Source organism: Schistocerca serialis, chromosome 6 (assembly GCF_023864345.2).
Source record: "Schistocerca serialis cubense isolate TAMUIC-IGC-003099 chromosome 6, iqSchSeri2.2, whole genome shotgun sequence".
In the NCBI taxonomy this organism is placed as follows: Eukaryota; Metazoa; Arthropoda; class Insecta; order Orthoptera; family Acrididae; genus Schistocerca; species Schistocerca serialis.
In genome coordinates, this window is record NC_064643.1 from 363,585,709 (window position 1) to 363,598,587 (window position 12,879).

Sequence of the window (12,879 nt, forward strand, 5' to 3'; positions counted from 1 at the left end):
ATTGTCCTGCTGGAAGATGCCATGGTGCTAAGGAAAGAACAGACTCCGTATAGGGATAGATATGGTTCCCAAGGACAAAGGCGTTCTTCTGCTGAACCTTTCTGAACCATTCTGCCTTCCAGAAAGATATCACCCAGGGAATTCCACAAAACATCCCCAGACCCTAACCCTCTCTCCTTCGGCCTGGAACCTTCTGTCGATTGTTACAGAACCAAACACGCCAACGGCCATGAAGCATGACATGGGATTCATCTGAAAAGCAACCTGCCGCCACTCACATGAACATGGCACCTGCTGCAGAGGCCAGTACACAGCAACATTCGCTGAAAGGTCGTTGAGGTGACACTGCTGGTAGCTCTTTAATTCATTTGGGTGGTCAGTTGCTCAACAGTTGCCCATACATAGGCCTGTATGCGTCCCGGCAACTGTCATTCAGTCCTGTAATCTACGGCCTGTGGTGCACAAGATTTTCTCGGCGCTGGTTATGGACAGCGACATTTCATGATGCACAGTCTACTTTAACCATGGCGGCACGTCAATAATTTAAAAACTTAGCCGTTTCGGAAGTGCTTCCATCCTTGAAACTAAAGCTAATGACCATGCTCTTCTGGACATGTGTTAAACCACTACGTTTCTACATTACGACAACGACTGCACAGTTTTCCGCGTCCCCTTCACACACTTTGTATAGCCTTCACTGATTGTGCTACCACCCGCTATCTGTGAGTGATTATTGCACTATGACGTCGAACATAGGCGGTGTTCACGTTATGTGAGTGGACTGTGTATATGAGGATACTGAATGAGTAATTCAGGACATAACAGCATCTGAAAATCTGATCATCTAGGGTGATTGATATGGGGTTGTACAGGAAGGCGTAGCAGGAATAGAGAGATTAGAAGAACGAAGGAAATTGACTTGGAAGTAGCACTGAGGTAGAAGAATACTAATTGAACTTTGAAATAATTTTCAGCTAATAGTAACGGATAATCTGTTCAAGAATCACAAGAGGAGGAGATATGCGTGGAAAAGGCCTGGAGACACGGAATGGTTCCAGCTGGATTGCATGTACACAGGAACATGTACAGACTCTTAACACAATTAGTAATGAGGAGAAGCGGACCGAAGTTTAAGAGAATCCTACGTAAGGATCAGTGTGCAAGGAAGGAGGACATTGAAGTACTGAATAAGATAGAGACATATTTGAAGTTCGCTAAGGACGTCGATACTGCGATAAACAATGCTAGAGTAGGCAGTTCAGTTAAAGAGGAGTGGGCATCTCTGAACAGAGCAATCAAAGAAGTTGGAAAGACTAACATAGGTAACTATACAGAAACCTTGGGTAACAGGACCAATATTTCAATTGGTCGATGATAGAAGGAAGTGCAGAAGTTATCAGGGAAAACAGTAATATAGCACTATAAATCAGGAATGAAATCTATAGCAAGTACAGGAAAGCCTGGGCGAAATGGCCTGCAGGAAGATCGTGAAGAAATCGAAAAAATAGTGGTCGTACAAGGACTGACACAGCATAAAGAAAAGTCAAAACAGCATTTCGTCGAATTAAAATGAAGGATGACAACATTACGAGTGCAATGGGAATTCCATTGTTAACCGCTGAGGAGAGAGTGGATACATGGAAAGAGTACACTGAAGGCCTCTGTGAGTGTGAAGAATTGTCTGATGACGTGATAGCAGGAGATGGTTCAAATGGCTCTGAGCACTATGGGACTCAACTGCTGAGGTTATTAGTCCCCTAGAACTTAGAACTAGTTAAACCTAACTAACCTAAGGACATCACAAACATCCATGCCCGAGGCAGGATTCGAACCTGCGACCGTAGCGGTCTTGCGGTTCCAGACTGCAGCGCCTTTAACCGCACGGCCACTTCGGCCGGCCGGCAGGAGATGTTAGAGTGCATTTGCAAGAGATGTGAGATCCAGTATTAGATTGTAAAAGGGTTTGAGAAGACTTAAGATAGATTAGTGCCTAAGGGATCGATAACGTTTCATTAGATTTTCTAAAACCTTGGGCGACGTGGAGACCAAAAGCCTATTCAGTTTCCCGTGTGGAATCTGTGAGACTTGCATCCACACAATTTAAGAGATAGCTAGGGCAGGTAAGTGCGAGAACTATCACACAATCAGCTTAACAGCTCATGCATACAAGTTGCAGTCAGACGGATGGAAAAGAAAACTAAGGATCTGTTTCATGATGATGAATATGCCTTTAGGAAAAGTAAAGACACCGGAGCCAGTCGTAACATTGCGCTTGATGGTGAAAGCAAGAATGAAGAGAACTCTAGACACGTACATACGACTGTTCCAAATAGAAAAAGCATTCGACAGTTTAAAATAGTGCCGAACGTCCGAAATTCTGGGAAAAATAAGTGTAAACTGTAGGGATGACGGATAATAAACAATCTGTACGAGAACCAAGAAGGAACAATAAGTCTGGAAGACCAAGACCGAACCGTTGGTGTTAAAATGATGTAAGAAAGGGATGAAGACTTTCGCCCTTATTATTCAGTTTGTACATCGAAGAAGCAATGAGGGGAAGAAGAGAAAGGTTCTAAAGTAGGATTAGAATTTAGGGTTAGAAGATATCAGTGATATGGATTGGTGATGACATTGGTGTCTTCAGTGAAAGTGAAGATGAATAACAGGAACTGTTTAATGATATGAAGTCTAATAATTACAGAATACAAATTGAGCATAAACCGCAGATATCCGAAAGTAGCAGATATCACAATTACGAAAAACTTAACATCCTAATAACTGATCACAGAATAGAGGAAATCAAAGAACTCTGCTACCTTGGTAGTGAAATAACCAATGACGTGGCAAAGAGTACATAAAAAGGGCATTCCTGGCCAAGAGAAGTCGACTGGTATGAAACGTAGGCCTTAATGTGAGGAGGAAATTTCTTAGAATTAGCGATTGGAACACAGCGTTGTATATTTGTGAATCATGGACTGTGGAAAAACTGAAACAGCAAAGATTCGAAGCATGTGAGATAAGGTTCTACAAAAGAATTTTGAAGATTGGGTGGACTGATAAGACAAGGTAGGAGGAGGTTCATCGCAGAATCTGTGAAGAAAGGAATATACGGAGAATACAGACAAGAAAAGTGGTAGGATAACAGGAAATTTGTTGAGGTATCAATCAACAAGCTCCATAGCACTAGAGGGAGCTGTAGATGGTTAATAGTAGACAGGAAGACCGAGATTGAATACATCCAACAAATACCTGAGTACACCGTTGTAACTACCTGTTTGAGATGAAGAAGATGCACAGAAGATGAATTCGTGGCGGGCAGCATCAGATCAGTCAGAAGACTGATGAGTCACAAATGAATATAAAATAGAGTGTTAGTCCTTTTTCGTGTACACTTAGCTTCTTAGGATATTTTGTATTCTATCCAAAACTACAATACGTACATTTATTATTTGCAGAAGCTCTGGATCCCTTGTGTTCGACTAACGACTGATCATTGCCTCATTAAAGGCTGGCCAGCAGTTCTGTGCATCTCTCCGCCACGTGTTGCTTACAATCGGCTAGCGTCTACCTGTCCACAAGCGCCCCTACTGACAGACTTAGTGCGTCACTTGAGACATAAGAGACTTACACCGTACCGAGAGCAGTAGCCATACACATCCCACCGTAACCCAAAGCAAATAAGTGTCTTAATGAATAAATGAACCAATTCTATACAATGCCAGTATGTCCCACAGAGCCTTAGTGCTGCACAATGAACAGTATAGATACTGGACCATCAGCGAAAATCTTCTTCAAATATGTATTTTGAACTTATTTTACTGCTCAGACAGTTGTGGAAGCAACTTTCGTCTCAACAATACACAGACTTTAATAGCTCTGTACTGGTGTCACCACAACAAAACAGACAATTACTCCTGATCCAGATTCCCAAAAATCTTTCAACAATGACTGTCATCATGATCTGACCTACCGTTTGTACGCCGCCAGGACAGGACCTCGTGGCACAAATTCCTCGTATGAACATACTGTTGCGAAGTACTGTGAAGTTTTCTTATACAGACAGAAAGGGACATAGAAAACGATTATGTAGACCATTGTTATGATTTTTTTTTATTTTCCTTGTAATCTAAGAGTTTTCATCTGTGTTACGATTATAATTTTCTTTGCGTGTTTCTATGACAGGAACAGACTAAGTACAACATTACCAATTTAAATTTGAGATATACATTTGTAACAACATTTTCTCTCCATCTTTTTCAATAATGTTGTCTTTAATTACCCTTCATCTATGATTGGTATGAGATTAATTGGAATTCCATTCATTCAAACGTTTGTTACTGTAATTCATATTGATATCTGAGTAACAGGATTCTAAATGTCTGTAAGTAATATCACGTTTGACTAGTGATATTTGTAAAGTTCATGAATAATTATATTTGTATAATTTGACTGTTTAATAATTTACGTACAGTTCAGAGAATGACTAAATCTTACTTGTAACTACTGTACGAACATACTTTGTAAGAAACATTTCTCTTGTATACTTTAATGTTTTTTTGTACTATGCTATTTTCCGCAGCAAAACTATATTTTGGCAAATTTTCTCAGATGGGCTGGTACGATGATAATTTCTAGTATTACTTGCGATTATCTTTCCATTATTTATGTAAGATGACTTTTTATTGCAACAAGGAAATGCTACGAAGCTTGATGTGTGATTGAGGGGATGAATGAATTGATCTTACAGCATCGTAAAATCAAGAAATGAATGAGTTTTACTTTCCGGTATGGTTTTGCACTTTTTATCTTCTAAGTCGTGCAACACCAGAATTAGAGATGCGTGGTTCAACGTACAAATGAAGTTACATTATGTAGTTATAAGAATGAGCGGATAAACTACTGAGGACACTGGTACTGGACTCGTTAAAAGAATCGAGGAATGACTGTTACATCCTGGTACAATTCTCTTATATTACCAATTTCACTCACCTACCAGAAATTTGCGTAGTTGAAATAGAGAGTAAAACTGAGATTATGTGTTGAGTGATAAAAAGTAAAGAATGATGTAGGCCCATACTCGTCATCCTCATAGCAATTCATTCCACCAAAGCTAAGGAAATAAATGCTTTGACGCGCACAGTGTTTCTCTGATGTTCCAGATAATGAAATACGTCTGCCAGTGTTCCGATCTACTCATTCACTGCAGTTTAATTTCTGCCTTTTTTAAGATTAATTCTGCCAGCTGATTCTATCTAATTGCGAAGGAAACTAAATCAGAAACAACAGAACCAATTGAGATTTGGGAAGTAGCTGTCACTCTTATCCCACCCCATCCCACGCAGTTTGTTGTCGCTTCTACTACGAGTATCTATGAATAATTTTAATTTTACTAAATTAATAAAAGTTGTGGTAGGTCGGTCGTCTTGGTTTTGATCTCGGCAGAGGGTTTTGCAAAGTCAGTCGCCTCTCAAGTACATAAAGTAGTGGCAGCTCAGCGCCTCATCTGACTCTTTGCAGTTTAGACGCACTTCTCCTTTTGCACTTCTTCTTAATTTATTTCAAATTTACAGGAACTGGGACTACCAAAGGCACACTACTCTCTTGTCATAGGGTAATCATACATCAAGTTCCTCACTGATCGTTGTTAGTTTATGAACGCTTCTTACTTTTGTGAGGGCGCTCTAAGAAGAGAGAAGCAAAGTTTCCCGTCACTCTTTATGTTGTCGTGGTAAGGTCCACACATAGGCAGGGTAATTAATGTTTCATCACGGTAGTTAACTTGAACCAAAAGTGGAAAAAATGTAGTTTAGACCAGGCACCGTTTGATTTTAGTGTCGTCACAGTGACATTTAATTTTTTTACTACGACATTACGATTTTCTTTTTTTGGGTAATTTTTGAATGGACTTCGGCTTAATCAATCCTCGTGCATATTATTCTACGTGATTGCTTATTACAGTGCCATTTTCATGCCAATAACTGCTCTGCATGCCTACGTAGCGTCCTCCTATCACAGAATGGTCAATGCTATAACTTCTGTAAATCGGTGAATATGGATTCGAGAGTGATTCCTGGAGACAATGTTTCTCGCTTCGTACTCCCAGTAGCTTGCCTACCAGTCACAAGTTTCTAAAGCATGATCCAGATAACTTAATATTTTCCCACGGATATTGATGGTTTTCGAACGTATATTTTCTGTATATACGGTCTTCTATGTGTGTGTTTATTAAAGTAAATAAAATAGGGCACTTACTGGATTTTTCTACTACATCTGTAGCTAGATAATCCCTGCATCTATTACTTAGTGAGTTTGCTAAGCCGGCACCCACTATTCATCTTCGAGGCCTTTTTCGTTTTCATCCAATGTGCAAATCGTAAACTAAGTATCTGAATAAATGGGGATATGCTATGACAGTCTGCAGGTCCAGCCGGCTTCGCCCATTAAATCAATAAGTTATGCCGATGCTCAAGCGCAGCCTCTCGTGAGCTTATTATTGTTAACGTAATTTGTGATTATAAACCTACATAGTTCTGTTAGTCCTGATACTGAGTAAAAAGCCTGGCCAACGTTAATATTTAAATTATTTTTTGTAATATTTAATGTTCAATAAATAATTGTAAAAGTAATGACGGGCCAGAACATTATGAACAGCGCTTAGCGCGAAAATTAACGTCGACTGGTGTCATTTCCGGCGCGTGATCCAATTATGACGGCATATAAACTGAACACAGACGATATAGGTCTCAAATGGAGAATCCACTGACGTAAGTGACTTTTATAAACGGCAGATTGTTATGGCCTGAGATCTTGGCTCGATCAGCTGCGAAACTGTCTTGAGAGTCTACTGACAGTGATTGAAGGACTGTGACACCCGGAGCAGGCGACAAAGTACTGGACGTGCACGCCTCATCACAGGACCTGTAATTCGGAGCCATGCTCGCTTTGCAAAGCGGGATCGGTGGTGATCTACTGCACATTTGATAACACCGTACAATGGTGGTGGTTCCATATGGGTATTCGAAGCGCACAATTCAGGGGACATTGTTGAACATTGAACATGGACACTGCTCCAGAGGAGCTCTGCGTGTCCACTTGTGAACAAAACAACATCTTCAATTAGGACCGCAGTGGGTACAGGACCATCCACATTGGACCGCGAAAGAGTGAAAACGTGAATGATATTCCTTGTTACAAAAAGGTCGATAGTCGTGTCTGGTATACGCTGTCATTTAGGAGAAGGCTGAACGAAACATGGAGTCTGCCATGAATATAGAACAGTGCGGATGGTATTAAGTGGGAGAGGAGTTGGGATTATTCATCTGGGCTTCCATTAGACTTGTCATAAAAGGTACTATGGCAGCTATAGACTACGTGAAAATTCTTGCGGAACACTTGCATCTCTTAATTCCGACGACAGGGGCTCATCCAGCACGATAGCGTCACAACGTTAGAATCGTGGTATGCTGTTTTCTGGTGTCTGATAGTGAACTTTAGCTGATGTCTTAGCCTTGTATTTCACTTGATTTGAACTCAATGGGTCATACTTCGGACAGAAGTTTTCTGGGTACGGTACCGAATCAAAAAATGGCTCTAAGCACTATGGGACTCAACATCTGAGGTCATCAGTCCCCTAGACTTTGTTGCTGTTGTTGTGGCCTTCAGTCCTAAGACTGGTTTGATGCAGCTTTCCATGATACTCTATCCTGTGCAAGCTGCTTCATCTCCCAGTACGTACTGCAGCCTACATCCTTCTGAATCTGCTTAGTCTCCCTCCACGATTTTTACCCTTCAATACTAAATTGGTGATCCCTTGATGCCACAGAACATGTCCTACAAACCGATCTCTCCTTCTAGTCAAGTTGTGCCACAAATTTCTCTTCTCCACAATTCTATTCAGTACCTCCTCATTTTTTACGTGACCCACCTATCTAATTTTCAGCATTCTTCTGTAGCACCACATTTCGAAAGATTCTGTTCTCTTCTTGTCCAGACTATTTATTGTCCATGTTTCACTTCCATGCATGGCTACACTCCATACAAATACTTTCAGAAACGACTTCCTGACACTTAAATCCATATTCGATGTTAATATATTTCTCTTCTTCAGAAACTCTTTCCTTGCAATTGCCAGTCTACATTTTATATCCTCTCTACTTCGACCATCGCCAATTATTTTGCTCCCCAAACAGCAAAACTCCTTTACTACTTTAAGTGTCTCATTTCCTAATCTAAAACCCTCAGCATCACCCGACTTAATTCGACTACATTCCATTATCTTCGTTTTGCTTTTGTTGATGTTCATCTCATATCCTCCTTTCAAGACACTTTCCATTCCGTTCAACTGCTCTTCCAAGTCCTCTGCTGTCTCTGACAGAATTACAATGTCATTGGCGAACCGCAAAGTTCTCCATAGATTTTAATACCTACTCCGAATTTTTCTTTTGTTTCCTTTACTGCTTGCTCAATATACAGATTGAATAACATCGGGGAGAGGCTACAACCCAGTCTTACTCCCTTCCCAACCACTGCTTCCCTTCCATGTCCCTCGAGTCTTATAACTGCCATCTCGTTTCTGTACAAGTTGTAAATAGCCTTTCGCTCCCCGTATTTTACCCCTGCCACCTTCAGAATTTGAAAGAGACTATTCCAGTCAACATTGTGAAGAGCTTTCTCTAAGTCTACAAATGCTAGACACGTAGCTTTACTTTTTCTTAATCTAGCTTCTAAGATAAGTCGTGGGGTCTGTATCGCCTCACGAGTTCCAATATTTCTACGGAATCCAAACTTATCTCCCCCGAGGTCGGCTTCTACCAGTTTTTCCATTCGTCTGTAAAGAATTCGTGGTAGCACTTTGCAACCATGACTTATTAAACTGATAGTTCGGTAATTTCACATCTGTCAACACCTGCTTTCTTTGGGATTGGAATTATTATATTGTTCTTGAAGTCTGAGGGTATTTCGCCTGTCCCATACATTTTGCTCACCAGATGGTAGAGTTTTGTCAGGACTGGCTCTCCCAAGGCTGTCAGTAGTTCGAATGGAATGTTGTCTACTCCCGGCAAACAAATATACACGGAAAATTGGTTCTTCAGTATAATTTTTTTTACATTGTGACCCGCACCATCCTCAGAGAACTTTTACTTCAACTGATTGTGGCCGCGGAAGCCTATGTAATTACACTAGGGTTACTTTTGGCGATAAACTCCACTCCTATCAACCAGATGATTATGGCAATTGTGTGATCTGTGCTAGACATCTGGTACCACTTCCCATTGGAAACCTAGCTTCGACTTGTAGTACCACGCTGAATCGCTGCTGCATTGCTTTCGAAAAGTGGGCTAACACGCTATTAAGGGGGTGGTCGCAATGTTTTATCTCAAGAGAGCATTTCAAAACAGAGCAAATGGTGCAAGTGCTCTGAGCACTTTGGGACTTAACATTTGAGATCATCAGTCCCCTAGACTTAGAACTACTTAAAACTAACTAACATAAGGACATCACACATATCCAAGCCCGAGGTAGGATTCGAACCTGTGACCGTAGCAGCAGCGCGGTTCCGGAGTGAAGCGCCTAGAACCGCTCATCCACAGCCACCGGCAACAGAGTAGTGGCGGCTCCTCGTTGTAATTGAGTATACCATTGACAAATAGAATGTTCCCACGGCAAGCAGATTTAAAATTTGTAGTGTTGTTATTTTACGCAGGAATATGAAAACCACTTCTCCCGCGAGGGAACATATATTCTACTTCGGCCATGTCCGCAGCACTCACTCAGCGTCGTTTCTGATCCAGTGGCGTCCCGTGTCACACAGGCCGGTCTTCCCGCTGTGTACTGGTGCCGCGCTGTTTTGCCTAACTAAAAGTCTTCAGGCGTGCAGCCGCACCACAGCTGCCGAGTGGCGAAGCTATTCGAGTATTCAGCACCTATTCCAGTTCCGAGTGTTTTTCGGCTTCCGTAGTCCATGTCTCTGCCAGTGACGCCCGAGAGGACACCGCCACCGCCTCACGGGACCTCTGTTTTGTCTACAGCTAGTACAGCTCATGCCGTCTTCCTTGACTTCCAGAAGGAATTCGACATGAGCTTATTGATTATTGGACCATATCTGTCGCTGGGTGAGGATTTCCTACAGGCTAGAGAGTAGAGCTCTACACAGTGTTCTTAAAGGGCCGGTCTCAACGGAATTAAAAATAATGGCAAGTAAACTCTACAACTAACATTCGCTACATTACAAACAAACACACTGAATAGAAGCACTTTTCACGTGATTACTAAAAATAATTTATTCGCTTTAACGTACACATGCAATCGACACAAAATACAGCAAATATACTGATGAAACATGAATTTCTTAAAATTATAGAAATAAGATGTAGAACAATAAACACAAATACAGCCACATTGAACTGTAGTAATAGAAAAACCAGACGCATACCTGGTGGTTATAATGAAAAGTCTGTGTTCCGAGTGCTTTAGTGGGGGACGCATGCATCGCAGGACGCTGAAACGTCGTAGGTATGCTCAATAAACGGTGCGCTCGAAGAGTATCCCGAAAATTGTAGCTCGATTTTCTGCCACAAGTTGAACACATGGCGCTATAAGTAGTGATAATTTGGTGCGATTTCATGGAAAGGGGATGAGCAATCAAAAACATGATAACGGCGATTCTGGCACGCTTATGAGGATATGGTCATAAGCTACAACATATGTTCAACATGGTATCCCGATTCCGCAACATGCTACATCCGTAACACCGCATATTCGACAACTGCTCGCTGCCTGTCCTGTGCAATCAGAACGATCGTATGATATCCTTCGGATCAGGAAGATTGGATACATCCCTGATAGACACGATCTATCAGATATCTCTGCAACCAGATGTCACAAATCTAGAAATTGCCTACAGACGATGAGGTCGTTACCGAAAGTTGGTCGAAACAAATATTTCAATTGGCAAGCGACATGTGATGATTCCCCATCTTGCATGAAAATAGTGGTGTGGACACGTTTGTGTTCTTTCAAAGCCGGAATCGTGTGCTGCACAATATGTTTATAATGTGCAGCTGTCACTGTACATCTCACAGGCCCGCAAGGTATCATCTCCTCGAAGGAAAACGCACAGAGAATGAAGGAACTTGTGAAACCACAACACACAGTCACTTGAGCTGAGTGCAGTGGACGTTCCTGCAAAACATAAGGCAGTGTTGAAGTTCATATACGACTGTTCTGTGTATTCGCAGCACTGTGCCTCGTCTGTCCAAAGAATATTCCCCAGCCACATGTCATCCATATCCATGCATGTCTAGTAACTAAGGGCAAACTCGTGGCATTCTAGCCTATCTTCGGTCTTCATGTGGTGAACAATCTGAATCTTGTATGGATACAAGTGTAAAATACGCCGCAATATTTTCTGAATTGTTGACCAGGACGGAGACAATTACAGTAACACCGCTCGAGTAATGGCTGTGGAATTAGAGGTATGTGATTCACGGTCGGCTATAGTTACAGCAACTTCATCAACAATTGCCATGGGAATGGCTGATGATGCGGTTCTTATAAAACAGCGTTATCAGCAGAGCACAGACTTTCTTCTCAATAGCCATGGCGTTTCTTACAGAAAACTTAAGCCTTCTTAACCCTTTACACTCTCCTTGTACAGCAAGTAATTCCTGCGGCGGAGGAACGCAGCCGTGTGGAAACCACTGGTTTTGTGCTAATTGGGGCCACACCTTATGTCGCCCCCCCCCCCCCCCCCTCGTGATGGATCTGCTTAATGTAACATTCCACGAACGTATTATCTCCTAGGGTTTTCCAGTTGGATGGATACAAGACCACTTGATACGAATCCACGTGACTTTTGGCTCTGGGGGGATATCCAAAAGAACGCGTTTACCAGGGGCGCGAACTGATCTGAAGTTCGGTGTATAGGAACACGTTGCTCATGTTCCGCCGGAACAAGATCACGTCGTTTTACGGACTCAACATCTCGTCAACGCCTCCGGTGCTCATACTGAACAAAATGAAAGAAGGAAGCAAGAAAAATTGGGTTTAACGTCCCGTCGACATCGAGGTCAGTATAGCTCGGATGCTGTCAAGGATGGGAAAGGAAATGTCCTTTCAAAGGAAGTATCCCGGCATTATCTGGAACGATTAAGGGAAATCACGGTAAACCTAAATCTGGATTGCCAGATGAGGATTTGAACCGCCGTCCTGCGGAATAATTAAGTCAATATTGTGCGTTTCTCACTTCTTTGAACAATTCTATCCCCGTCCATTTCTTAATCCATTGCATACCGCAACATTTTTGTATCGCTTTCTTGCATACACAGCGCGTGATTTGCATCTGGTGGCTAAGACTGGAACTAATTGTTTTTCCAGGGTATTCCGGTTCCACATTAACGCACTAGAATATCCACCAAGCTCTGTGGCTATATAATAATTATAGCCAACTTTGGACATCTGTGAGTAGGGTTTTAACTTAATTTTGTAGCTAGATGACCTTCCTTTGCTCACAATCGGCCATTATTCAGCTAAATACGTGTGAAACCTCTGTCTCTGAACTGTATTAGACCTGCTCGGTGTGTATTCGTATTTAATTTCTTTGGGTTTTTTGTTAATGAGACGAAGATTGGAAATTCGAGATGTGCCTACACAAGCGTGAAAAACCCTTACAAAGCATATTCCGACATCTTCCCTCTTCCAGGCCGAATGTCATTGATTCCGTCCGCCATATCTCATAAGCTAATGCACTGCAACTTTCTAAAGAAGAAATGAAGCACTGTGACTCAGTTACAATGTATACATTTTTTCCAAAAACATTGTGTGAATCCACGATTAGTTTTCTTTCTACGATTATCACTATTATTATTATTATTATTATTA